Raw genomic sequence first — 26,802 nt, 5'->3', positions numbered from 1 at the left:
CTCACCGCATCCCAAACACTCTGAACCCATTTACTTTCTATCTCTCTTTGATTTTTATTTTGTTTATACCTTCCGGAAACCTGCCTCACCCACTGTGATACGGAATCGCTATCACTTTTAATTTTATTTTATTTTTATGACACACTCAAGAACCTCCAGACGCTAACCAGCTAACTAGCTACAAGCTATTTAGTCATTGTTAGTTTTAAAAAAAAACCTGGATAACACTCGCCAGCCCAGCTTCCCTGCCCATCCACCGCTGCCCCTGGACACTGATCTCTTGGCTACATAGCTGACGCACGCTGGACTGTCCATTAATCACGGTACTCCATTCTGCTTGTTTGTTTTATCTGTCGGCCCAGTTGCCTAGTCAACGCCATTATACCTGCTGTTTGTTGTGCTAGCTGATTAGCCTCGCCTACTGTTTTTAGCTAGCTTTCCCAATTCAACACCTGTGATTACTGTATGCCTCGCTGTATGTCTCTCCCAAATGTCAATATGCCTTGTATACTGTTGTTCAGGTTAGTTATCATTGTTTTAGTTCACAATGGAGCCCCTAGATCCACTCTGCATACCCATGTTACCTCCTTTGTCCCACCCCCCACACATGCGGTGACCTCACCCATTACAACCAGCATGTCCAGAGATACAACCTCTCTCATCATCACCCAGTGCCTGGGCTTACCTCCGCTGTACCCGCACCCCACCATACCCCTGTCTGCGCATTATGCCCTGAATATATTCTACCATGCCCAGAAACCTGCTCCTCTTATCCTCTGCCCCCAACGCTCTAGGCGACCAGTTTTGATAGCCTTTAGCCGCACCCTCATACTACTCCTTCTCTGTTTCCCCGGGTGATGTGGAGGTAAACCCAGGCCCTGCATGTCCCCAGGTACCCTCATTTGTTGACTTCTGTGATCGAAAAGTCTTGGTTTTATGCATGTCAACATCAGAAGCCTCCTCCCTAAGTTTGTTTTACTCACTGCTTTAGCACACTCTGCTAACCCTGATGTCCTTGCCGTGTCTGAATCCTGGCTCAGGAAGGCCACCAAAAATTCAGAGATTTCCATACCCAACTATAACATCTTCCGTCAAGATAGAACTGCCAAAGGGGGCGGAGTCGCAGTCTACTGCAGAGATAGCCTGCAAAGTAATGTCATACTTTCCAGGTCCATACCCAAACAGTTTGAACTACTAATTTTGAAAATTACTCTCTCCAGAAACAAGTCTCTCACTGTTGCCGCCTGCTACCGACCCCGTCAGCTCCCAGCTGTGCCCTGGACACCATTTGTGAATTGATCGCCCCCATCTAGCCTCAGAGTTTGTTCTGTTAGGTGACCTAAACTGGGATATGCTTAACACCCCGGCAGTCCTACAATCTAAGCTAGATGCCCTCAATCTCACGCAAATCATCAAGGAACCCACCAGGTACAACCCTAACTCTGTAAACAAGGGCACCCTCATAGACGTCATCCTGACCAACTGGCCCTCCAAATATACCTCCGCTGTCTTCAACCAGGATCTCAGCGATCACTGCCTCATCACCTGTATCCGCCACGGAGCCGCAGTCAAACGACCACCCCTCATCACTGTCAAACGCTCCCTAAAACACTTCTGTGAGCAGGCCTTTCTAATCGACCTGGCCCGTGTATCCTGGAAGGACATTGACCTCATCCCGTCAGTTGAGGATGCCTGGTCATTCTTTAAAAGTAACTTCCTCACCATTTTGGATAAGCATGCTCCGTTCAAAAAATGCAGAACCAAGAACAGATACAGCCCTTGGTTCACTCCAGACCTGACTGCCCTCGACCAGCACAAAAACATCCTGTGGCGGACTGCAATAGCATCGAATAGCCCCGTGATATGCAACTGTTCAGGGAAGTCAGGAACCAATACACGCAGTCAGTCAGGAAAGCTAAGGCCAGCTTCTTCAGGCAGAAGTTTGCATCCTGTAGCTCCAACTCCAAAAAGTTCTGGGACACTGTGAAGTCCATGGAGAACAAGAGCACCTCCTCCCAGCTGCCCACTGCACTGAGGCTAGGAAACACGGTCTCCACCGATAAATCCATGATTATCGAAAACTTCAATAAGCACTTCTCAACGGCTGGCCATGCCTTCCGCCTGGCTACTCCAACCTCGGCCAACAGCTCCGCCCCCCCCGTAGTTCCTCACCCAAGCCTCTCCTTTACCCAAATCCAGATAGCAGATGTTCTGAAAGAGCTGCAAAACCTGGACCCGTACAAATCAGCTGGGCTTGACAATCTGGACCCGCTATTTCTGAAACTATCTGCCGCCATTGTCGCAACCCCTATTACCAGCCTGTTCAACCTCTCTTTCATATCGTCTGAGATCCCCAAGGATTGGAAAGCTGCCGCAGTCATCCCCCTCTTCAAAGGGGAGACACCCTGGACCCAAACTGCTATAGACCTATATCCATCCTGCCCTGCCTATCTAAGGTCTTCGAAAGCCAAGTCAACAAACAGGTCACTGACCATCTCGAATCCCACCGTACCTTCTCCGCTGTGCAATCTGGTTTCCGAGCCGGTCACGGGTGCACCTCAGCCACACTCAAGGTACTAAATGATATCATAACCGCCATCGATAAAAGACAGTACTGTGCAGCCGTCTTCATCGACCTCGCCAAGGCTTTCGACTCTGTCAATCACCAAATTCTTATCGGCAGACTCAACAGCCTCGGTTTTTCGGATGACTGCCTTGCCTGGTTCACCAATTACTTTGCAGACAGAGTTCAGTGTGTCAAATCAGAGGGCATGCTGTCCGGTCCTCTGGCAGTCTCTATGGGGTGCCACAGGGTTCAATTCTCGGGCCGACTCTTTTCTCTGTATATATCAATGACGTTGCTCTTGCTGCGGGCGATTCCCTGATCCACCTCTACGCAGACGACACCGTTCTATATACTTTCGGCCCGTCATTGGACACTGTGCTATCAAACCTCAATGCCATACAGCACTCCTTCCTTGGCCTCCAACTGCTCTTAAACGAGTAAAACCAAATGCATGCTTTTCAACCGATCGCTGCCTGCACCCGCATGCCCGACTAGCATCACCACCCTGGATGGTTCCAACCTTGAATATGTGGACATCTATAAGTACCTAGGTGTCTGGCTAGACTGCAAACTCTCCTTCCAGACTCACATCAAACATCTCCAATCAAAAATCAAATCCAGAGTCGGCTTTCTATTCCGCAACAAAGCCTCCTTCACTCATGCTGCCAAGCTTACCCTAGTAAAACTGACTATCCTACCGATCCTCGACTTCGGCGATGTCATCTACAAAATGGCTTCCAACACTCTACTCAGCAAACTGGATGCAGTCTATCACAGTGCCATCCGTTTTGTCACTAAAGCACCTTATACCACCCACCACTGCGACTTGTATGCTCTAGTCGGCTGGCCCTCACTAACTACATATTCGTCGCCAGACCCACTGGCTCCAGGTCATCTACAAGTCCATGCTAGGTAAAGCTCCGCCTTATCTCAGTTCACTGGTCACGATGGCAACACCCATCCGTAGCACGCGCTCCAGCAGGTGTATCTCACTGATCATCCCTAAAGCCAACACCTCATTTGGCCGCCTTTCGTTCCAGTACTCTGCTGCCTGTGACTGGAACGAATTGCAAAAATCGCTGAAGTTGGAGACTTTTATCTCCCTCACCAACTTCAAACATCAGCTATCCGAGCAGCTAACCGATCGCTGCAGCTGTACATAGTCTATAGGTAAATAGCTCACCCTTTTTCACCTACCTCATTCCCATACTGTTTTTATACTGTTTTTATTTATTTACTTTTCTGCTCTTTTGCACACCAATATCTCTCTACCTGTACATGCCCATCTGATCATTTATCACTCCAGTGTTAATCTGCAAAATTGTATTATTCGCCTACCTCCTCATGCCTTTTGCACACATTGTATATAGACTGCCCATTTTTTTCTACTGTGTTATTGACTTGCTAATTGTTTACTCCATGTGTAACTCTGTGTTGTCTGTTCACACTGCTATGCTTTATCTTGGCCAGGTCGCAGTTGCAAATGAGAACTTGTTCTCAACTAGCCTACCTGGTTAAATAAAGGTGTTCTCAACTAGCCTACCTGGTTAAATAAAGGTGTTCTCAACTAGCCTACCTGGTTAAATAAAGGTGTTCTCAACTAGCCTACCTGGTTAAATAAAGGTGTTCTCAACTAGCCTACCTGGTTAAATAAAGGTGTTCTCAACTAGCCTACCTGGTTAAATAAAGGTGAAATAAAAAAAATAAAAAAAAGAGGGAGGGAGGAGAGGACTGATAAGGAGAGGGGAAGGAGAGGAGGGATAAGGAGAGGGGGGGGAGAGGAGAGGAGGGATAAGGAGAGGGGGAGGAGAGGAGGGATAAGGAGAGGGAGGGAGGAGAGGATTGATAAGGAGAGGGAGGGAGGGGGGGGATATTTCCCCTGAACAGAACAGAAGGATGGTAGAGGAAGAGAGGAGAGGAGGAGTGGAGGGAGGAGAGGAAGAGAGGAGAGGAGGAGTGGAGGGAGGAGAGGAAGAGAGGAGGGGAGGAGAGGAAGAGAGGAGAGGAGGAGTGGAGGGAGGAGAGGAAGAGAGGAGAGGAGGAGTGGAGGGAGGAGAGGAAGAGAGGAGAGGAGGAGTGGAGGGAGGAGAGGAAGAGAGGAGAGGAGGAGTGGAGGGAGGAGAGGGGGATATTTCCATTGAACAGAACAGAAAAGCCTGCCTGCCCGTCTCTCTGCCCGTCTCTCTCCCTATACCTGCCCGTCTCTCTCCTATACCTGCCCGTCTCTCTCCCTATACCTGCCCGTCTCTCTCCTATACCTGCCCGTCTCTCTCCCTATACCTGCCCGTCTCTCTCCCTATACCTGCCCGTCTCTCTCCCTATACCTGCCCGTCTCTCTCCTATACCTGCCCGTCTCTCTCTCTCTCTCTCTCTCCTCCTCCTGCCTGCCTGCCTGCCTGCCTGCCTGCCTGCCTGCCTGCCTGCCTGCCTGCCTGCCTGCCTGCCTGCCTGCCTGCCTGCCTGCCTGCCTGCCTGCCTGCCTGCCTGCCTGCCTGCCTGCCTGCCTGCCTGCCTGCCTGCCTGCCTGCCTGCCTCTCTGCCTGCCTGCCTGCCTGCCTGCCTGCCTGCCTGCCTGCCTGCCTGCCTGCCTGCCTGCCTGCCTGCCTGCCTGCCTGCCTGCCTGCCTGCCTGCCTGCCTGCCTGCCTGCCTGCCTGCCTGCCTGCCTGCCTGCCTGCCTGCCTGCCTGCCTCCCTGCCTGCCTGCCTGCCTGCCTGCCTGCCTGCCTGCCTGCCTGCCTGCCTGCCTGCCTGCCTGCCTGCCTCCTGCCTGCCTGCCTGCCTGCCTGCCTGCCTGCCTGCCTGCCTGCCTGCCTCCTGCCTGCCTGCCTGCCTGCCTGCCTGCCTGCCTGCCTGCCTGCCTGCCTGCCTGCCTGCCTGCCTGCCTGCCTGCCTGCCTGCCTGCCTGCCTGCCTGCCTGCCTGCCTGCCTGCCTGCCTGCCTGCCTGCCTGCCTGCCTGCCTGCCTGCCTCTCTGCCTGCCTGCCTGCCTGCCTGCCTCTCTGCCTGCCTGCCTGCCTGCCTGCCTGCCTCTCTGCCTGCCTGCCTGTCTCTCTGCCTGCCTGCCTGCCTGCCTGCCTGCCTGCCTGCCTGTCTCTCTGCCTGCCTGCCTGTCTCTCTGTCTGCCTGCCTGTCTCTCTGCCTGCCTGTCTCTCTCCATCATTATTTGAAGCCCAGTCAGCAATAGGAAGTATTGATGCCAGCTAATCCTTTAGTGTATCCACTTACTGACGGTGACGTCTTCCACGTTTCAATGCAGAGAGGAACATAACATGAGAGGAGAGGGAGAAACACAGAAAGGAGTAGCAGACCTACCCTGGAAGGTCCTCTGTAGAGACATCGTAGCTGGTCCCAGGACTGACTCTGCTGGGGGTCCAACGTGGTCTCAGCAAACACCTACAACACATCAGCATGGATCAGCCACAACACAACACATCACCATGGATCAGCCACAACACATCACAACACCATGGATCAGCCACAACACAACAGCATGGATCAGCCACAACACAACAGCATGGATCAGCCACAACACAACAGCATGGATCAGCCACAACACAACACATCAGCATGGATCAGCCACAACACAACAGCATGGATCAGCCACAACACAACACAACAGCATGGATCAGCCACAACACATCAGCATGGATCAGCCACAACACAACACATCAGCATGGATCAGCCACATCACAACAGTATGGATCAGCCACAACACAACACATCAGCATGGATCAGCCACATCACAACACCATGGATCAGCCACAACACAACACATCAGCATGGATCAGCCACATCACAACAGTATGGATCAGCCACAACACATCAGCATGGATCAGCCACAACACAACACAACAGCATGGATCAGCCACAACACAACACAACAGCATGGATCAGCCACAACACAACACATCAGCATGGATCAGCCACAACACAACACATCAGCATGGATCAGCCACAACACAACACATCAGCATGGATCAGCCACAACACAACACATCAGCATGGATCAGCCACAACACATCAGTATGGATCAGCCACAACACAACAGCATGGATCAGCCACAACACAACACATCAGCATGGATCAGCCACAACACAACACATCAGCATGGATCAGCCACAACACAACACATCAGCATGGATCAGCCACAACACAACAGCATGGATCAGCCACAACACATCAGCATGGATCAGCCACAACACAACACATCAGCATGGATCAGCCACAACACAACAGTATGGATCAGCCACAACACAACACATCAGTATGGATCAGCCACAACACAACAGCATGGATCAGCCACAACACAACAGCATGGATCAGCCACAACACATCAGTATGGATCAGCCACAACACAACACATCAGCATGGATCAGCCACAACACAACACATCAGCATGGATCAGCCACAACACAACAGCATGGATCAGCCACAACACAACACATCAGCATGGATCAGCCACAACACAACAGCATGGATCAGCCACAACACAACAGCATGGATCAGCCACAACACAACACATCAGCATGGATCAGCCACAACACAACAGCATGGATCAGCCACAACACAACAGCATGGATCAGCCACAACACAACAGCATGGATCAGCCACAACACATCAGCATGGATCAGCCACAACACATCACATCAGCATGGATCAGCCACAACACATCACATCAGCATGGATCAGCCACAACACATCACATCAGCATGGATCAGCCACAACACAACACCATGGATCAGCCACAACACATCACAACACCATGGATCAGCCACAACACAACAGCATGGATCAGCCACAACACATCAGTATGGATCAGCCACATCACATCAGCATGGATCAGCCACAACACATCAGCATGGATCAGCCACAACACAACAGCATGGATCAGCCACAACACAACACATCAGCATGGATCAGCCACAACACATCACATCAGCATGGATCAGCCACAACACATCACCATGGATCAGCCACAACACATCAGTATGGATCAGCCACAACACATCAGCATGGATCAGCCACAACACAACACATCAGTATGGATCAGCCACAACACATCACCATGGATCAGCCACAACACATCAGCATGGATCAGCCACAACACAACACATCAGCATGGATCAGCCACAACACAACACATCAGCATGGATCAGCCACAACACATCACCATGGATCAGCCACAACACAACACATCACCATGGATCAGCCACAACACAACACATCACCATGGATCAGCCACAACACATCACCATGGATCAGCCACAACACATCAGCATGGATCAGCCACATCACAACAGCATGGATCAGCCACATCACAACACATCAGCATGGATCAGCCACAACACAACACAACACCATGGATCAGCCACATCACATCAGTATGGATCAGCCACAACACAACAGCATGGATCAGCCACATCACATCAGTATGGATCAGCCACAACACAACAGCATGGATCAGCCACAACACATCACAACACCATGGATCAGCCACAACACAACACATCAGCATGGATCAGCCACAACACAACAGTATGGATCAGCCACAACACAACACATCAGCATGGATCAGCCACAACACATCACAACACCATGGATCAGCCACAACACAACACATCAGCATGGATCAGCCACAACACATCACATCACATCAGTATGGATCAGCCACAACACATCAGTATGGATCAGCCACAACACATCAGTATGGATCAGCCACAACACATCAGCATGGATCAGCCACAACACAACACATCAGCATGGATCAGCCACAACACATCACAACACCATGGATCAGCCACAACACAACACATCAGCATGGATCAGCCACAACACAACAGTATGGATCAGCCACAACACAACACATCAGCATGGATCAGCCACATCACATCAGCATGGATCAGCCACAACACATCAGTATGGATCAGGCACAACACATCAGTATGGATCAGCCACAACACATCAGTATGGATCAGCCACATCACATCAGTATGGATCAGCCACATCACAACAGCATGGATCAGCCACAACACATCAGTATGGATCAGCCACATCACAACAGCATGGATCAGCCACATCACATCAGCATGGATCAGCCACAACACAACAGTATGGATCAGCCACAACACATCAGTATGGATCAGCCACAACACATCAGCATGGATCAGCCACAACACAACACATCAGTATGGATCAGCCACAACACAACAGTATGGATCAGCCACAACACAACACATCAGTATGGATCAGCCACAACACAACACATCAGTATGGATCAGCCACAACACAACAGCATGGATCAGCCACAACACATCACATCAGTATGGATCAGCCACAACACATCACAACAGTATGGATCAGCCACAACACAACACATCAGTATGGATCAGCCACAACACATCAGCATGGATCAGCCACAACACATCACATCAGTATGGATCAGCCACAACACAACACATCAGTATGGATCAGCCACAACACATCACATCAGCATGGATCAGCCACAACACATCACAACAGCATGGATCAGCCACAACACAACACATCAGTATGGATCAGCCACAACACATCACATCAGCATGGATCAGCCACAACACATCAGCATGGATCAGCCACAACACAACACATCAGCATGGATCAGCCACAACACATCACATCAGCATGGATCAGCCACATCACAACACCATGGATCAGCCACAACACATCACAACACCATGGATCAGCCACAACACAACACATCAGCATGGATCAGCCACAACACAACAGCATGGATCAGCCACAACACATCACAACACCATGGATCAGCCACAACACAACACAACACCATGGATCAGCCACATCACAACAGTATGGATCAGCCACAACACATCAGTATGGATCAGCCACATCACATCAGCATGGATCAGCCACAACACAACACAACACCATGGATCAGCCACAACACATCACAACACCATGGATCAGCCACAACACAACACAACACCATGGATCAGCCACATCACATCAGTATGGATCAGCCACAACACATCAGTATGGATCAGCCACATCACATCAGCATGGATCAGCCACAACACATCAGTATGGATCAGCCACATCACATCAGTATGGATCAGCCACAACACATCAGTATGGATCAGCCACATCACATCAGTATGGATCAGCCACAACACATCAGTATGGATCAGCCACATCACATCAGCATGGATCAGCCACAACACAACAGCATGGATCAGCCACAACACATCAGCATGGATCAGCCACATCACAACAGTATGGATCAGCCACAACACAACAGCATGGATCAGCCACATCAGTATGGATCAGCCAGTATGGATCAGCCACAACACAAAACAGCATGGATCAGCCACACAACACAACAGCATGGATCAGCCACATCACAACAGCATGGATCAGCCACATCACATCAGCATGGATCAGCCACATCACATCAGTATGGATCAGCCACAACACATCAGTATGGATCAGCCACAACACAACAGCATGGATCAGCCACAACACAACAGCATGGATCAGCCACAACACAACAGCATGGATCAGCCACAACACAACAGCATGGATCAGCCACATCACATCAGTATGGATCAGCCACAACACAACAGCATGGATCAGCCACATCACATCAGTATGGATCAGCCACAACACAACACCATGGATCAGCCACAACACAACACATCAGCATGGATCAGCCACAACACAACACATCAGTATGGATCAGCCACAACACAACACATCAGTATGGATCAGCCACAACACATCAGTATGGATCAGCCACAACACAACAGTATGGATCAGCCACAATCACAACAGTATGGATCAGCCACATCACAACAGTATGGATCAGCCACAACACAACAGTATGGATCAGCCACATCACAACAGTATGGATCAGCCACATCACAACAGTATGGATCAGCCACAACACAACACATCAGCATGGATCAGCCACATCACAACACCATGGATCAGCCACAACACAACACATCAGCATGGATCAGCCACAACACATCACATCAGTATGGATCAGCCACAACACAACACATCAGTATGGATCAGCCACAACACAACAGTATGGATCAGCCACAACACATCAGCATGGATCAGCCACAACACAACACAACAGCATGGATCAGCCACAACACAACACAACAGCATGGATCAGCCACAACACAACACATCAGCATGGATCAGCCACAACACAACACATCAGCATGGATCAGCCACAACACAACACATCAGCATGGATCAGCCACAACACAACACATCAGCATGGATCAGCCACAACACAACACATCAGCATGGATCAGCCACAACACATCAGTATGGATCAGCCACAACACAACAGCATGGATCAGCCACAACACAACACATCAGCATGGATCAGCCACAACACAACACATCAGCATGGATCAGCCACAACACAACACATCAGCATGGATCAGCCACAACACATCAGTATGGATCAGCCACAACACAACAGCATGGATCAGCCACAACACAACACATCAGCATGGATCAGCCACAACACAACACATCAGCATGGATCAGCCACAACACAACACATCAGCATGGATCAGCCACAACACAACACATCAGCATGGATCAGCTACAACACAACACATCAGTATGGATCAGCCACAACACAACAGCATGGATCAGCTACAACACATCACCATGGATCAGCCACAACACATCAGTATGGATCAGCCACAACACAACAGCATGGATCAGCTACAACACAACAGTATGGATCAGCCACAACACAACACATCAGCATGGATCAGCCACAACACAACAGCATGGATCAGCTACAACACATCAGTATGGATCAGCTACAACACAACACATCAGCATGGATCAGCCACAACACAACACATCAGCATGGATCAGCCACAACACAACACATCAGAATGGACCAGCCACAACACAACAGCATGGATCAGCCACAACACAACAGCATGGATCAGCCACAACACAACAGTATGGATCAGCCACAACACAACACAACAGTATGGATCAGCCACAACACAACAGCATGGATCAGCCACAACACAACAGCATGGATCAGCCACAACACAACACATCAGCATGGATCAGCCACAACACATCAGCATGGATCAGCCACAACACAACAGCATGGATCAGCCACAACACAACAGCATGGATCAGCCACAACACATCAGCATGGATCAGCCACAACACAACACATCAGCATGGATCAGCCACAACACAACACATCAGCATGGATCAGCCACAACACATCACATCAGCATGGATCAGCCACAACACAACACCATGGATCAGCCACAACACATCAGCATGGATCAGCCACAACACAACACATCAGCATGGATCAGCCACAACACATCAGTATGGATCAGCCACAACACATCAGCATGGATCAGCCACAACACATCAGCATGGATCAGCCACAACACAACAGCATGGATCAGCCACAACACATCAGCATGGATCAGCCACAACACATCAGCATGGATCAGCCACAACACATCAGTATGGATCAGCCACAACACATCAGCATGGATCAGCCACAACACATCAGCATGGATCAGCCACAACACAACACATCAGTATGGATCAGCCACAACACATCAGCATGGATCAGCTACAACACAACACAACAGTATGGATCAGCCACATCACATCAGTATGGATCAGCCACAACACAACAGCATGGATCAGCCACAACATCAATGGATCAGCCACAACACAACAGCATGGATCATGGATCAGCCACAACACAACACATCAGTATGGATCAGCCACAACACATCAGTATGGATCAGCAACACAACACATCAGCATGGATCAGCCACAACACAACACAACACCATGGATCAGCCACAACACAACACAACAGCATGGATCAGCCACAACACAACACATGGATCAGCCATGGATCAGCACATCACATCAGTATGGATCAGCCACAACACATCAGTATGGATCAGCCACAACACATCAGCATGGATCAGCCACAACACATCAGCATGGATCAGCCACAACACATCACATCAGTATGGATCAGCCACAACACAACACATCAGCATGGATCAGCCACAACACAACACATCAGTATGGATCAGCCACAACACAACACATCAGCATGGATCAGCCACAACACATCAGCATGGATCAGCCACAACACATCAGTATGGATCAGCCACAACACATCAGCATGGATCAGCCACAACACAACAGCATGGATCAGCCACAACACATCAGCATGGATCAGCCACAACACATCAGCATGGATCAGCCACAACACATCAGCATGGATCAGCCACAACACAACACATCAGCATGGATCAGCCACAACACAACACATCAGCATGGATCAGCCACAACACAACACATCAGCATGGATCAGCCACAACACAACAGCATGGATCAGCCACAACACATCAGCATGGATCAGCCACAACACATCAGCATGGATCAGCCACAACACAACACATCAGCATGGATCAGCCACAACACAACACATCAGCATGGATCAGCCACAACACATCACAACACCATGGATCAGCCACAACACAACACATCAGCATGGATCAGCCACAACACAACAGTATGGATCAGCCACAACACAACACATCAGCATGGATCAGCCACATCACATCAGCATGGATCAGCCACAACACATCAGTATGGATCAGCCACAACACATCAGTATGGATCAGCCACAACACATCAGCATGGATCAGCATGGATCAGCATGGATCAGCCACAACACATCAGCATGGATCAGCCACAACACATCAGCATGGATCAGCCACAACACAACACATCAGCATGGATCAGCCACAACACAACACATCAGCATGGATCAGCCACAACACAACATCAGCCACAACACAACAGCATGGATCAGCCACAACACAACAGCATGGATCAGCCACAACACATCAGCATGGATCAGCATGGATCAGCCACAACACAACAGCATGGGATCAGCCACAACACATCACATCAGCATGGATCAGCCACATCACAACACCATGGATCAGCCACAACACAACACATCACCATGGATCAGCCACAACACAACACATCAGCATGGATCAGCCACAACACAACAGCATGGATCAGCCACAACACATCACAACACCATGGATCAGCCACAACACAACACAACAGCATGGATCAGCCACATCACAACAGTATGGATCAGCCACAACACATCAGTATGGATCAGCCACATCACATCAGCATGGATCAGCCACAACACAACAGCACCATGGATCAGCCACAACACATCACAACACCATGGATCAGCCACAACACAACACAACACCATGGATCAGCCACAACACATCAGTATGGATCAGCCACAACACATCAGTATGGATCAGCCACATCACATCAGCATGGATCAGCCACAACACATCAGTATGGATCAGCCACATCACATCAGTATGGATCAGCCACAACACATCAGTATGGATCAGCCACAACACATCAGCATGGATCAGCCACAACACATCAGTATGGATCAGCCACAACACATCAGTATGGATCAGCCACAACACAACAGCATGGATCAGCCACAACACATCAGCATGGATCAGCCACAACACAACAGTATGGATCAGCCACAACACAACAGCATGGATCAGCCACAACACATCAGTATGGATCAGCCACAACACAACAGCATGGATCAGCCACAACACAACAGCATGGATCAGCCACAACACAACAGCATGGATCAGCCACATCACAACAGCATGGATCAGCCACATCACAACAGCATGGATCAGCCACATCACATCAGTATGGATCAGCCACAACACATCAGTATGGATCAGCCACAACACATCAGTATGGATCAGCCACAACACAACAGCATGGATCAGCCACAACACAACAGCATGGATCAGCCACAACACAACAGCATGGATCAGCCACAACACAACAGCATGGATCAGCCACATCACATCAGTATGGATCAGCCACAACACAACAGCATGGATCAGCCACATCACATCAGTATGGATCAGCCACAACACAACACCATGGATCAGCCACAACACAACACATCAGCATGGATCAGCCACAACACAACACATCAGTATGGATCAGCCACAACACAACACATCAGTATGGATCAGCCACAACACATCAGTATGGATCAGCCACAACACAACAGTATGGATCAGCCACATCACAACAGTATGGATCAGCCACATCACAACAGTATGGATCAGCCACAACACAACAGTATGGATCAGCCACATCACAACAGTATGGATCAGCCACATCACAACAGTATGGATCAGCCACAACACAACACATCAGCATGGATCAGCCACATCACAACACCATGGATCAGCCACAACATCAACACACAACAGCATCAGCATGGATCAGCCACAACACAACACATCAGTATGGATCAGCCACAACACAACACATCAGCATGGATCAGCCACATCACAACACCATGGATCAGCCACAACACAACACATCAGCATGGATCAGCCACAACACAACACATCAGTATGGATCAGCCACAACACAACACATCAGCATGGATCAGCCACATCACAACACCATGGATCAGCCACAACACAACACATCAGCATGGATCAGCCACAACACAACACATCAGTATGGATCAGCCACAACACAACACATCAGCATGGATCAGCCACATCACAACACCATGGATCAGCCACAACACAACACAACAGCATGGATCAGCCACAACACATCAGTATGGATCAGCCACAACACATCAGCATGGATCAGCCACATCACAACACATCAGCATGGATCAGCCACAACACAACAGTATGGATCAGCCACAACACAACAGCATGGATCAGCCACAACACATCAGTATGGATCAGCCACAACACAACACCATGGATCAGCCACAACACAACACATCAGTATGGATCAGCCACAACACATCAGCATGGATCAGCCACATCACAACAGTATGGATCAGCCACAACACAACACCATGGATCAGCCACAACACAACACATCACCATGGATCAGCCACAACACAACACCATGGATCAGCCACAACACAACACATCAGTATGGATCAGCCACAACACATCAGTATGGATCAGCCACAACACATCAGTATGGATCAGCCACAACACAACAGCATGGATCAGCCACATCACATCAGCATGGATCAGCCACAACACAACACCATGGATCAGCCACAACACAACAGCATGGATCAGCCACATCACATCAGCATGGATCAGCCACAACACATCAGCATGGATCAGCCACAACACAACAGTATGGATCAGCCACAACACATCACATCAGTATGGATCAGCCACAACACATCAGTATGGATCAGCCACATCACATCAGCATGGATCAGCCACAACACATCAGCATGGATCAGCCACAACACAACAGTATGGATCAGCCACAACACATCAGCATGGATCAGCCACAACACATCAGTATGGATCAGCCACAACACATCAGCATGGATCAGCCACAACACAACACATCAGTATGGATCAGCCACAACACAACACATCAGCATGGATCAGCCACAACACAACACATCAGCATGGATCAGCCACAACACATCAGCATGGATCAGCCACAACACATCAGTATGGATCAGCCACAACACAACAGCATGGATCAGCCACAACACAACAGCATGGATCAGCCACAACACAACAGCATGGATCAGCCACAACACAACAGCATGGATCAGCCACAACACAACAGCATGGATCAGCCACAACACAACAGCATGGATCAGCCACAACACAACACATCAGCATGGATCAGCCACAACACAACACATCAGTATGGATCAGCCACAACACAACACATCAGCATGGATCAGCCACAACACAACACATCAGCATGGATCAGCCACAACACAACACATCAGCATGGATCAGCCACAACACATCAGCATGGATCAGCCACAACACAACACATCAGCATGGATCAGCCACAACACAACACATCAGCATGGATCAGCCACAACACAACACATCAGCATGGATCAGCCACAACACAACAGCATGGATCAGCCACAACACAACACATCAGCATGGATCAGCCACAACACAACAGCATGGATCAGCCACAACACAACACATCAGTATGGATCAGCCACAACACAACAGCATGGATCAGCCACAACACATCACATCAGCATGGATCAGCCACAGACGTTGGTTGATTGGTTATACGGTTGATTTAAGGGTTGTGAAACGTATAAGAACAGGGCAGAGTTCAGCTCAGAGAATAGATGAATTATCCCCCACAGAATCAAATAAAACACTCATCTATTAAACATCTTATATGGGGTCTCTATAGGACACTATCCTCTTCTATAGGACACTATCCTCATCTCTAGGACACTATCCCCATCTCTAGGACATTGTCCCCATCTCTAGGACACTATACACATCCCTCATCTCTAGGACACTATCCTCATCTCTAGGACACTATCCACATCTCATCTCTAGGACACTATCCACATCTCTAGGACACTATCCACATCTCTAGGACACTATCCACATCTCTAGGACACTATCCACATCTCTAGGACACTATCCACATCTCCAGGACACTATCCACATCTCCAGGACACTATCCACATCTCTAGGACACTATCCACATCTCTAGGACACTATCCACATCTCTAGGACACTAGGACACTATCCACATCTCTAGGACACTAGGACACTATCCACATCTCTAGGACACCATCCACATCTCTAGGACACTATCCACATCTCTAGGACACTATCCTCATCTCTAGGACACTATCCCCGTCCCTCATCTCTAGGACACTATCCACATCTCCCATCTCTAGGACACTATACTCATCTCTAGGACACTATCCACATCTCTCATCTCTAGGACACTATACTCATCTCTAGGACAATATCCACATCTCTCATCTCCAGGACACTATCCACATCTCCAGGACACTATCCACGTCTCCAGGACACTGTTCACATCTCCAGGACACTATTCACATCTCCAGGACACTATTCACATCTCCAGGACACTATCCACATCTCTCGGACACTATCCAAATCTCTCATCTCCAGGACACTATCCTCATCTCCAGGACACTATCCACGTCTCTCATCTCCAGGACACTATCCACGTCTCTCATCTATAGGACACTATCCACATCTCTAGGACACTATCCAAATCTCTCATCTCCAGGACACTAATCCTCATCTCCAGGACACTATCCACATCTCTCATCTATAGGACACTATCCACGTCTCATCTCCAGGACACTATCCACATCCCTCATCTCCAGGACACTATCCCTGTTCCTCATCTCTAGGACACTATCCACATCTCTCATCTCTAGGACACTATCCACATCTCCAGGACACTATCCACGTCACCAGGACACTATTCACATCTCCAGGACACTATCCACGTCTCTAGGACACTATCCAAATCTCTCATCTCCAGGACACTATCCTCATCTCCAGGACACTATCCACATCTCTCATCTATAGGACACTATCCACATCTCTAGGACACTATCCAAATCTCTCATCTATAGGACACTATCCACATCCCTCATCTCCAGGACACTATCCCCATCTCTAGGACACTATCCTCTCGGACACTATCCTCATCTCTAGGACACTATCCTCATCTCCAGGACACTATCCACATCTCTCATCTATAGGACACTACCCACGTCTCATCTCCAGGACACTATCCACATCCCTCATCTCCAGGACACTATCCCCGTTCCTCATCTCTAGGACACTATCCACATCTCTCATCTCTAGGACACTATCCACATCTCCAGGACACTATCCACGTCTCCAGGACACTATCCACGTCTCCAGGACACTATCCAAATCTCTCATCTCCAGGACACTATCCTCATCTCTCATCTCCAGGACACTATCCTCATCTCCAGGACACTATCCACATCTCTCATCTATAGGACACTATCCACATCTCTAGGACACTATCCAAATCTCTTATCTATAGGACACTATCCTCTCGGACACTATCCTCATCTCTAGGACACTATCCTCATCTCTAGGACACTATCCTCATCTCCAGGAAACTATCCTCATCTCTAGGACACTATCCTCATCTCTAGGACACTATCCTCATCTCTAGGACACTATCCACATCTCCAGGACACTATCCACATCTCCAGGACACTATCCACATCTCTAGGACACTATCCACATCTCCAGGACACTATCCACATCTCTAGGACACTATCCACATCTCCAGGACACTATCCACATCTCCAGGACACTATCCACATCTCCAGGACACTATCCTCATCTCCAGGACACTATTCCCATCTCTAGGACACTATCCACATCTCTAGGACACTATCCCCATCTCCAGGACACTATCCACATCTCCAGGACACTATCCACATCTCCAGGACACTATCCACATCTCCAGGACACTATCCACATCTCCAGGACACTATCCACATCTCCAGGACACTATCCACATCTCTCATCTATAGGACACTATCCACATCTCCAGGACACTATCCACATCTCTCATCTCCAGGACACTATCCACATCTCCAGGACACTATCCACATCTATAGGACACTATAGTAGCTCCAAAGACCTCCACTGTTGACAGGCTTCAATTAACAGTAAAAGAACAGAATAAAACAATCATTGTTTCCACTCTGATGATTTGGATCTTTTTAATAACTGTAAAATGCCAGCGCCTGAGGAAAAACCCATCAAACGTGACCTGCATGAAGATAGACTGAACGGCAACGAGGAACAAGAGAAAGATCATCTGTTTTGAAAAGTCAGAGTTATTTAAGATAAATGCAGGGTCGAAGTGACATTTACAACATTGACTGGAGGCTAAACAGGTGTGTGTGTGTTGTCTGATTGGTGAGATGACATTTTCAAACGCGGACAGAGAGAGATAGAGATGTCCATTCTGGGACAGTGAACAGCAAAGCACTGATAGTGTGATGGATCAGAACGTGTTAATTCCCCTTGACTTCGTCTACATCTTGTTGTGTTACAGCCTGAATTCAAAACGGATTACATTGATTTGTTTTCTCTCACCCATCTACACACAATACCCCATGAATTATTATTATTTTTGTGTTCACACCTGGGTCAATACTTTGTAAAAGCACCTTTGGGGGCGATTGCAGCTGAGTTGTCTTGGGGATGTCTGGATCAGCTTTGAGTCGTCTTGGGGATGTCTGGATCAGCTTTGAGTCGTCTTGGGGATGTCTGGATCAGCTTTGAGTCGTCTTGGGGATGTCTGGATCAGCTTTGAGTCGTCTTGGGGATGTCTGGATCAGCTTTGAGTCGTCTTGGGGAAGTCTGGATCAGCTTTGAGTCGTCTTGGGGATGTCTGGATCAGCTTTGAGTCGTCTTGGGGAAGTCTGGATCAGCTTTGAGTCGTCTTGGGGATGTCTGGATCAGCTTTGAGTCGTCTTGGGGATGTCTGGATCAGCTTTGAGTCGTCTTGGGGATGTCTGGATCAGCTTTGAGTCGTCTTGGGGAAGTCTGGATCAGCTTTGAGTCGTCTTGGGGATGTCTGGATCAGCTTTGAGTCGTCTTGGGGATGTCTGGATCAGCTTTGAGTCGTCTTGGGGATGTCTGGATCAGCTTTGAGTCGTCTTGGGAAGTCTGGATCAGCTTTGAGTCGTCTTGGGAAGTCTGGATCAGCTTTGAGTCGTCTTGGGGAAGTCTGGATCAGCTTTGAGTCGTCTTGGGGATGTCTGGATCAGCTTTGAGTCGTCTTGGGGATGTCTGGATCAGCTTTGAGTCGTCTTGGGGATGTCTGGATCAGCTTTGAGTCGTCTTGGGGATGTCTGGATCAGCTTTGAGTCGTCTTGGGGATGTCTGGATCAGCTTTGAGTCGTCTTGGGGATGTCTGGATCAGCTTTGAGTCGTCTTGGGGAAGTCTGGATCAGCTTTGAGTCGTCTTGGGGAAGTCTGGATCAGCTTTGAGTCGTCTTGGGGATGTCTGGATCAGCTTTGAGTCGTCTTGGGGATGTCTGGATCAGCTTTGAGTCGTCTTGGGGATGTCTGGATCAGCTTTGAGTCGTCTTGGGGATGTCTGGATCAGCTTTGAGTCGTCTTGGGGATGTCTGGATCAGCTTTGAGTCGTTTTGGGGATGTCTGGATCAGCTTTGAGTCGTCTTGGGGAAGTCTGGATCAGCTTTGAGTCGTCTTGGGGATGTCTGGATCAGCTTTGAGTCGTCTTGGGGATGTCTGGATCAGCTTTGAGTCGTCTTGGGGAAGTCTGGATCAGCTTTGAGTCGTCTTGGGGAAGTCTGGATCAGCTTTGAGTCGTCTTGGGGAAGTCTGGATCAGCTTTGAGTCGTCTTGGGGAAGTCTGGATCAGCTTTGAGTCGTCTTGGGGATGTCTGGATCAGCTTTGAGTCGTCTTGGGGATGTCTGGATCAGCTTTGAGTCGTCTTGGGGATGTCTGGATCAGCTTTGAGTCGTCTTGGGGATGTCTGGATCAGCTTTGAGTTGGCCACTCAATGAAACATTCTAGTTCTGAAGCCATTCCAGTGTTGCTTGGGCTGTATGCTTGGGGTCATTGTCCTGTTGGAACATAAATCTTCGCCCCAGTTTAAGGTTGTTTGCACTCTGAAGCAGGTTCTCATCAAGGGTTTTCCTGTATTTGGCTCCATTCATTGTTTCCTCTATCCTTACCAGTCTCCCAGTCCCTACAGCTGAAAAGCATCCCCACAGTATGATGCTGTCACCACCATGCTACACGGTAGGGATGGTGTTAGACGGGTGATGAGCTGTGCCTGGTTCTCTCCAGACAGCGCTTTGTATTCAGACCAAAGAGTTACATTTCAGTCTGATCAGACCACAGGATATTTTGCCTCATGCTCTGTCTTTCACAGGACTTGTTCTGCAAACACCAGATTTGATGTAACTTGTCTTATTCTCAGGAGTGGCTTCCGTCTGGCCACTCCCCCATAAAGCCCAGATTGATGAAGTTCTGTAGAGACTGGTTCTCCCAACTCAACCATTGGGGTTTTTTGGTCAACTCCCTGACCAAGGTCCTTCTTGCCCGGTTTCTCAGTTTGGTCGGTCGGACAGCTCTTGGCAGAGTCTGGTTAGTTCCATATTTGTTTAATTTCCTAATAATGGAGACCACTGTGCTCTTGGAAACTTTCAACACTCTACAAATGGTTTTATACCCTTCCACAGATACACTACATGATCAAACGCATGCTGACATCACATACTGCTCATCAAACATCTTATTCCAAAATCATGGGCATTAATATGGGATGTTGGCAGCCCCCTTTGCTGCTATAACAGACTCCACTCCTCTGGGAAGACTTTCCACTAGAACATTGCTGAGGAGGACTTGCTTCCATTCAGCCACAAGAGTATTATTTATGTCGGGCACTGATGTTGGGTGATTAGGCCTGGCTCGCAGCTCGGCGTTCCAATTCATCCTAAAGGTGTTCGATGGGGTTGAGGTCAGGGCTCTGTGCAGGCCAGTCACGTTCTTCCACACCGATCGCGACAAACCATTTCTATATGGACCTTGCTTTGTGCACAGGGCCACAGAAATCCATTTCATGAAGCTCCCGACGAACAGTTCTTGTGCCGATTTTGCTTCCAGAGGCCGTTTGGAACTCGGGAGCCAGTGTTGCAACCGTGGACAGACGATTTTTAGGCACCACGTGCTTCAGCTTGTGTGGCCTACCACTTCACAGCTGAACGGTTGTTGCTCCTAGAATTTTCCACTTCACAATAACAGCACTTACAGTTGACCGGGGGGCAGCTCTAGGTGGGGAGAAATTTGACGAACTGACTTGTTGGAAAGGTGCAGCATTGAAAGCATTGACGGTGCAGCATTGAAAGTCACTGAGCTCTTCAGTGAGGCCATTCTACTGCCAATGTGCGTCTATGGAGATTGCATGGCTGTATGGAGATGTGTGGCTGAACTGGCCAAATCCACTCATTTGAAGGGGTGTCCACATACTGCTGTCTATATAGTGTATCTGATTCCTCACAGTTCTATCCGTGAGATCGAGGGACAGCTTCTCCAGTTACTCTGACTTCATGGTATAGTTGACATGCACTGTCAACTGTGGGACCTTATATAGAGACAGGTGTGTTTCTGTCTAAATCATGTCCAAACAATTGTATTGGTCACAGGTGGACTCCAATCGAGGAGGATCAAAGATCCACCGGAGCTCAATTTGAAGTGTCATAACAAAGGGTTGAATACTAATTAATATGTAAATGAGATATTTCTGTGTTGCATTTTCAACAAATGAGTTAAAATGTCAATGTCATCCATTTTGAATTCAGGCTGTAACTACATCATGTGGAATAAGTCAAGGGGTGTGAAACATTCTGAAGGCGCTGGATTTCTCTGTGGTTGTGTGTGTTAATACTCTATTTTCTGTTGTATGGCATAGTTATAGTGAATGAGTGTGTGTAGGCTTGTTTGTGTATGGTGTGTGTGTGTGTGTGTGTGTGTGTGTGTGTGTGTGTGTGTGTGTGTGTGTGTGTGTGTGTGTGTGTGTGTGTGTGTGTGTGTGTGTGTGTGTGTGTGTGTGTGTGTGTGTGTGTGTGTGTGTGTGTGTGTGTGTGTGTGTGTGTGTGTGTGTGTGTATGGTGTGTGTGTGGTGTGTGTGTGTGGTGTGTGGTGTGTATGATGTGTGTATGGTGTGTGTGTGGTGTGTGTATGGTGTGTGTGTGTGTATGGTGTGTGTGTGTGTGTGTATGGTGTGTGTGTGTGTGTTTATGGTGTGTGTGTGTATGGTGTGTGTGTGTGTGTGTGTATGGTGTGCGTGTGTATGGTGTGTGTGTGTGTGTGTGTGTATGGTGGTGTGTGTGAGGAGTGTATGGTGTATGTATGTATGGTGTGTGTATGGTGTGTGTGGTGTATGGTGTGTGTGTGTATGGTGGTGTGTGTGAGGAGTGTATGGTGTATGTATGTATGGTGTGTGTATGGTGTGTGTGGTGTATGGTGTGTGTATGGTGTGTGAGTGTATGGTGTGTGTGTGGGTGTATGGTGTGTGTGTGAGTGTATGGTGTGTGTGTGAGGTGTGTATGGTGTGTGTGTGGTGTGTGTGTATGGTGTGTGTGTATGGCGTGTGTGTGTATGGCGTGTGTGTGTATGGTGTGTGTGTATGGTGTGTGTATGTATGGTGTGTGTGTGTATGGTGTGTGTGTATGGTGTGTGTGTATGGTGTGTGTGTATGGTGTGTGTGTATGGTGTGTGTGTGAGGCTATGACCGAGAGCCAACTGGACGTCACCGTCATAGTAACAACCAGGCACCACAGACAGCCTGCTGGACGTCATAGTAACAACCAGGCACCACAGACAGCCTGCTGGACGTCATAGTAACAACCAGGCACCACAGACAGCCTGCTGGACGTCATAGTAACAACCAGGCACCACAGACAGCCTGCTGGACGTCATAGTAACAACCAGGCACCACAGACAGCCTGCTGGACGTCATAGTAACAACCAGGCACCACAGACAGCCTGCTGGACGTCATAGTAACAACCAGGCACCACAGACAGCCTGCTGGACGTCATAGTAACAACCAGGCACCACAGACAGCCTGCTGGACGTCATAGTAACAACCAGGCACCACAGACAGCCTGCTGGACGTCATAGTAACAACCAGGCACCACAGACAGCCTGCTGGACGTCATAGTAACAACCAGGCACCACAGACAGCCTGCTGGACGTCATAGTAACAACCAGGCACCACAGACAGCCTGCTGGACGTCATAGTAACAACCAGGCACCACAGACAGCCTGCTGGACATCATAGTAACAACCAGGCACCACAGACAGCCTGCTGGACGTCATAGTAACAACCAGGCACCACAGACAGCCTGCGTACCAAATGGATACTCCAGATTACCTATAGAGTGCAGTAGGTTTGTAGTGCACTACGTAAGGGGACACAGACAGAGTCAATAACATCCAGCTATCTCGTGTCACATAACAGTCATCTTCACAAGGCCACCACAGTCTGGACAACAGAGAGAAAATAACTAACAGATAAACAGTGAGAGAATTCAAGTGAGAGAGGAAGCATAGGAGAGCGAGAGGGAGAGGGAGAGAGAGAGAAAGAGGGAGAGAGAGAGAGAGAGAGAGAGAGAGGAGAGAGAGAGAGAGAGAGAGGGGAGAGAGAGGGAGAGAGAGAGGGAGAGAGAGAGGGAGAGAAAGAGGGAGAGAAAGAGGGAGAGAGAGAGGGAGAGAGAGACAAGTGATTGAGTGTTTCCAACTTAGCCGCTCAGAGAGAGAGAGAGTGTTTCCAGAACCTTCATTAAACTTAGCCGCTCAGAGAGAGAGAGAGAGTGTTTCCAGAACCTTCATTAAACTCAGCCTCTCAGTGTTTGGATATTTATTTACTAGACAACTAATTTGAATAAACCAATTACACGCCATTCAGATGGCAGAATGGTCTGCTACAGTCAGACACATAGCTAGCTGGAGAAAACACCAACAAAACTAATCACTGTTCTTTATTTTCTCCTGGGGGGCTGTTGATGTAGACTAAGTAGGTGAAAGACAGAAATAGAGTAAGCGAGAGAGGAGAGAGAGAAAGGAGAGAGGAGAGAGAGAAAGGAGAGAGGAGAGAGAGAAAGGAGAGAGTAAGCGAGGAGAGAGAGAAAGGAGAGAGTAAGCGAGAGAGGAGAGAGAGAAGAGGAGAGAGTAGAGAGAGAGAGGAGAGAGAGAGAGAGAGAGAGAGAGAGAGAGAGAGAGGAGAGAGGGAGAGAGAGGAGAGAGAGAGAGAGAGAGAGAGAGAGAGAGAGAGAGAGAGAGAGAGAGAGAGAGAAGAGAGGAGAGAGAGAGAGGAGAGAGGAGAGGAGAAAGGAGAGAGAGAGAGAAAGGAGAGAGGAGAGAGAGAGAAAGAGAGAGAGGAGAGAGAAAGAGAGAGAGAGAGAGAAAGGAGAGAGAGAGAGAGAGGAGAGAGGAGAGAGAGAGAGAGAGAGAGAGAGAGAGAGAGACCAGAGATTTCTGTATTGTTTATATTTCACTTTTGTTTATTATCTACTTCACTTGCTACAGGCAATGTAAACATGTTTCCCATGACAATAAAACCCTTAAATTGAATTTAAATTGAGAGAAACAGACAGAGAGAGAGAGAGAGAGTGTAAGACAGACAGATGGGCTGGCTGGATGCTACCTATGAGAGGTTACCCACAACAGTCCTTACCTTTTTCCCATCATCCCCTGCTTCCCTGGACATCACGTTGGTCTAAAATAACAAGAGAGGTGACCATCAGAAAACACAATGAAGTGACAGACAGATGGAGAGAGGAAGAGAGCTCTGTGTGTGTGGCTTCTCTAAAGGTTATCTTGTTAGGGCAGTGGTCCCGTGGTGGGAACATATATCAGCGGAAATTTCAAGTGCGCCACGTATAGTTTTTGATAAAACTCAAACTTTCATTAAAATGCACATACAATATACTGAATTAAAGCTACACTCGTTGTGAATCTAGTTACCGAGTCAGATTTGTAAAATGCTTTTCGGCGAAAGCATGAGAAGCTATTATCTGATAGCATGTATCCCCCAAATACTGCACCGTCACCTAACGACAGATTTTGCGATAGCCGGGGCTACTCAGAACGCAGAAATAAAATATAAAACATTCATTACCTTTGACGAGCTTCTTTCTTGGCACTCCTAGATGTCCCATAAACATCATTTTGGGTCTTTTTTTTCGATTAAATCGGTCCATATATAGCCTAGATATCGATCTATGAACACTGTGTGAACAACGGAAAAAAATAGCGTTTTCTAACGTAACGTCATTTTTTAAATTAAAAAGTCGACGATAAACTTTCACAAAACACTTCAAATACTTTTGTAATGCAACTTTAGGTATTAGTACACGTTAATAAGTGATACAATTGATCACGAGGCGATGTCAATTCTATAGGTGTCCTTATTGAAATACTGTCCTGAGAAATCTCAACCAAAACATCCGGTCGGAGACCGGAGGGAATCGGTTCCCTTGATTCGGTTTGACCAAGAAACAAAGCCCAGGCAAATGACAAGACTCTAGACAACGTGTGGAAGCTGTAGGTACTGCAACCTCAGCCCTATTTAATCCGGTTCACCTATAACAATTCCTGGAAGTCGCGCATGGATATTGTTTTCCATTTTCAGTGATCAGATTTTCCTGCTCTTTTCGATGAAACGCACATTCTGTTATAGTCACAGCCATGATTTA

At 48.4% G+C, this 26,802-nt stretch overlaps 1 pseudogene; it reads right to left on the bottom strand.

Annotated features, from left to right (window-relative positions):
• LOC118383697 (vacuolar protein sorting-associated protein 8 homolog) overlaps positions 1 to 26,802 on the bottom strand; it is a 161,782-nt pseudogene that overhangs the window by 19,045 nt on the left and 115,935 nt on the right.

This window comes from Oncorhynchus keta, unplaced genomic scaffold, assembly GCF_023373465.1.
Source record: "Oncorhynchus keta strain PuntledgeMale-10-30-2019 unplaced genomic scaffold, Oket_V2 Un_contig_226_pilon_pilon, whole genome shotgun sequence".
NCBI classification, from domain to species: domain Eukaryota; kingdom Metazoa; phylum Chordata; class Actinopteri; order Salmoniformes; family Salmonidae; genus Oncorhynchus; species Oncorhynchus keta.
Note: the sequence above shows the minus strand (reverse complement) of the source record. Positions and strands in the feature narration are given on the sequence as shown.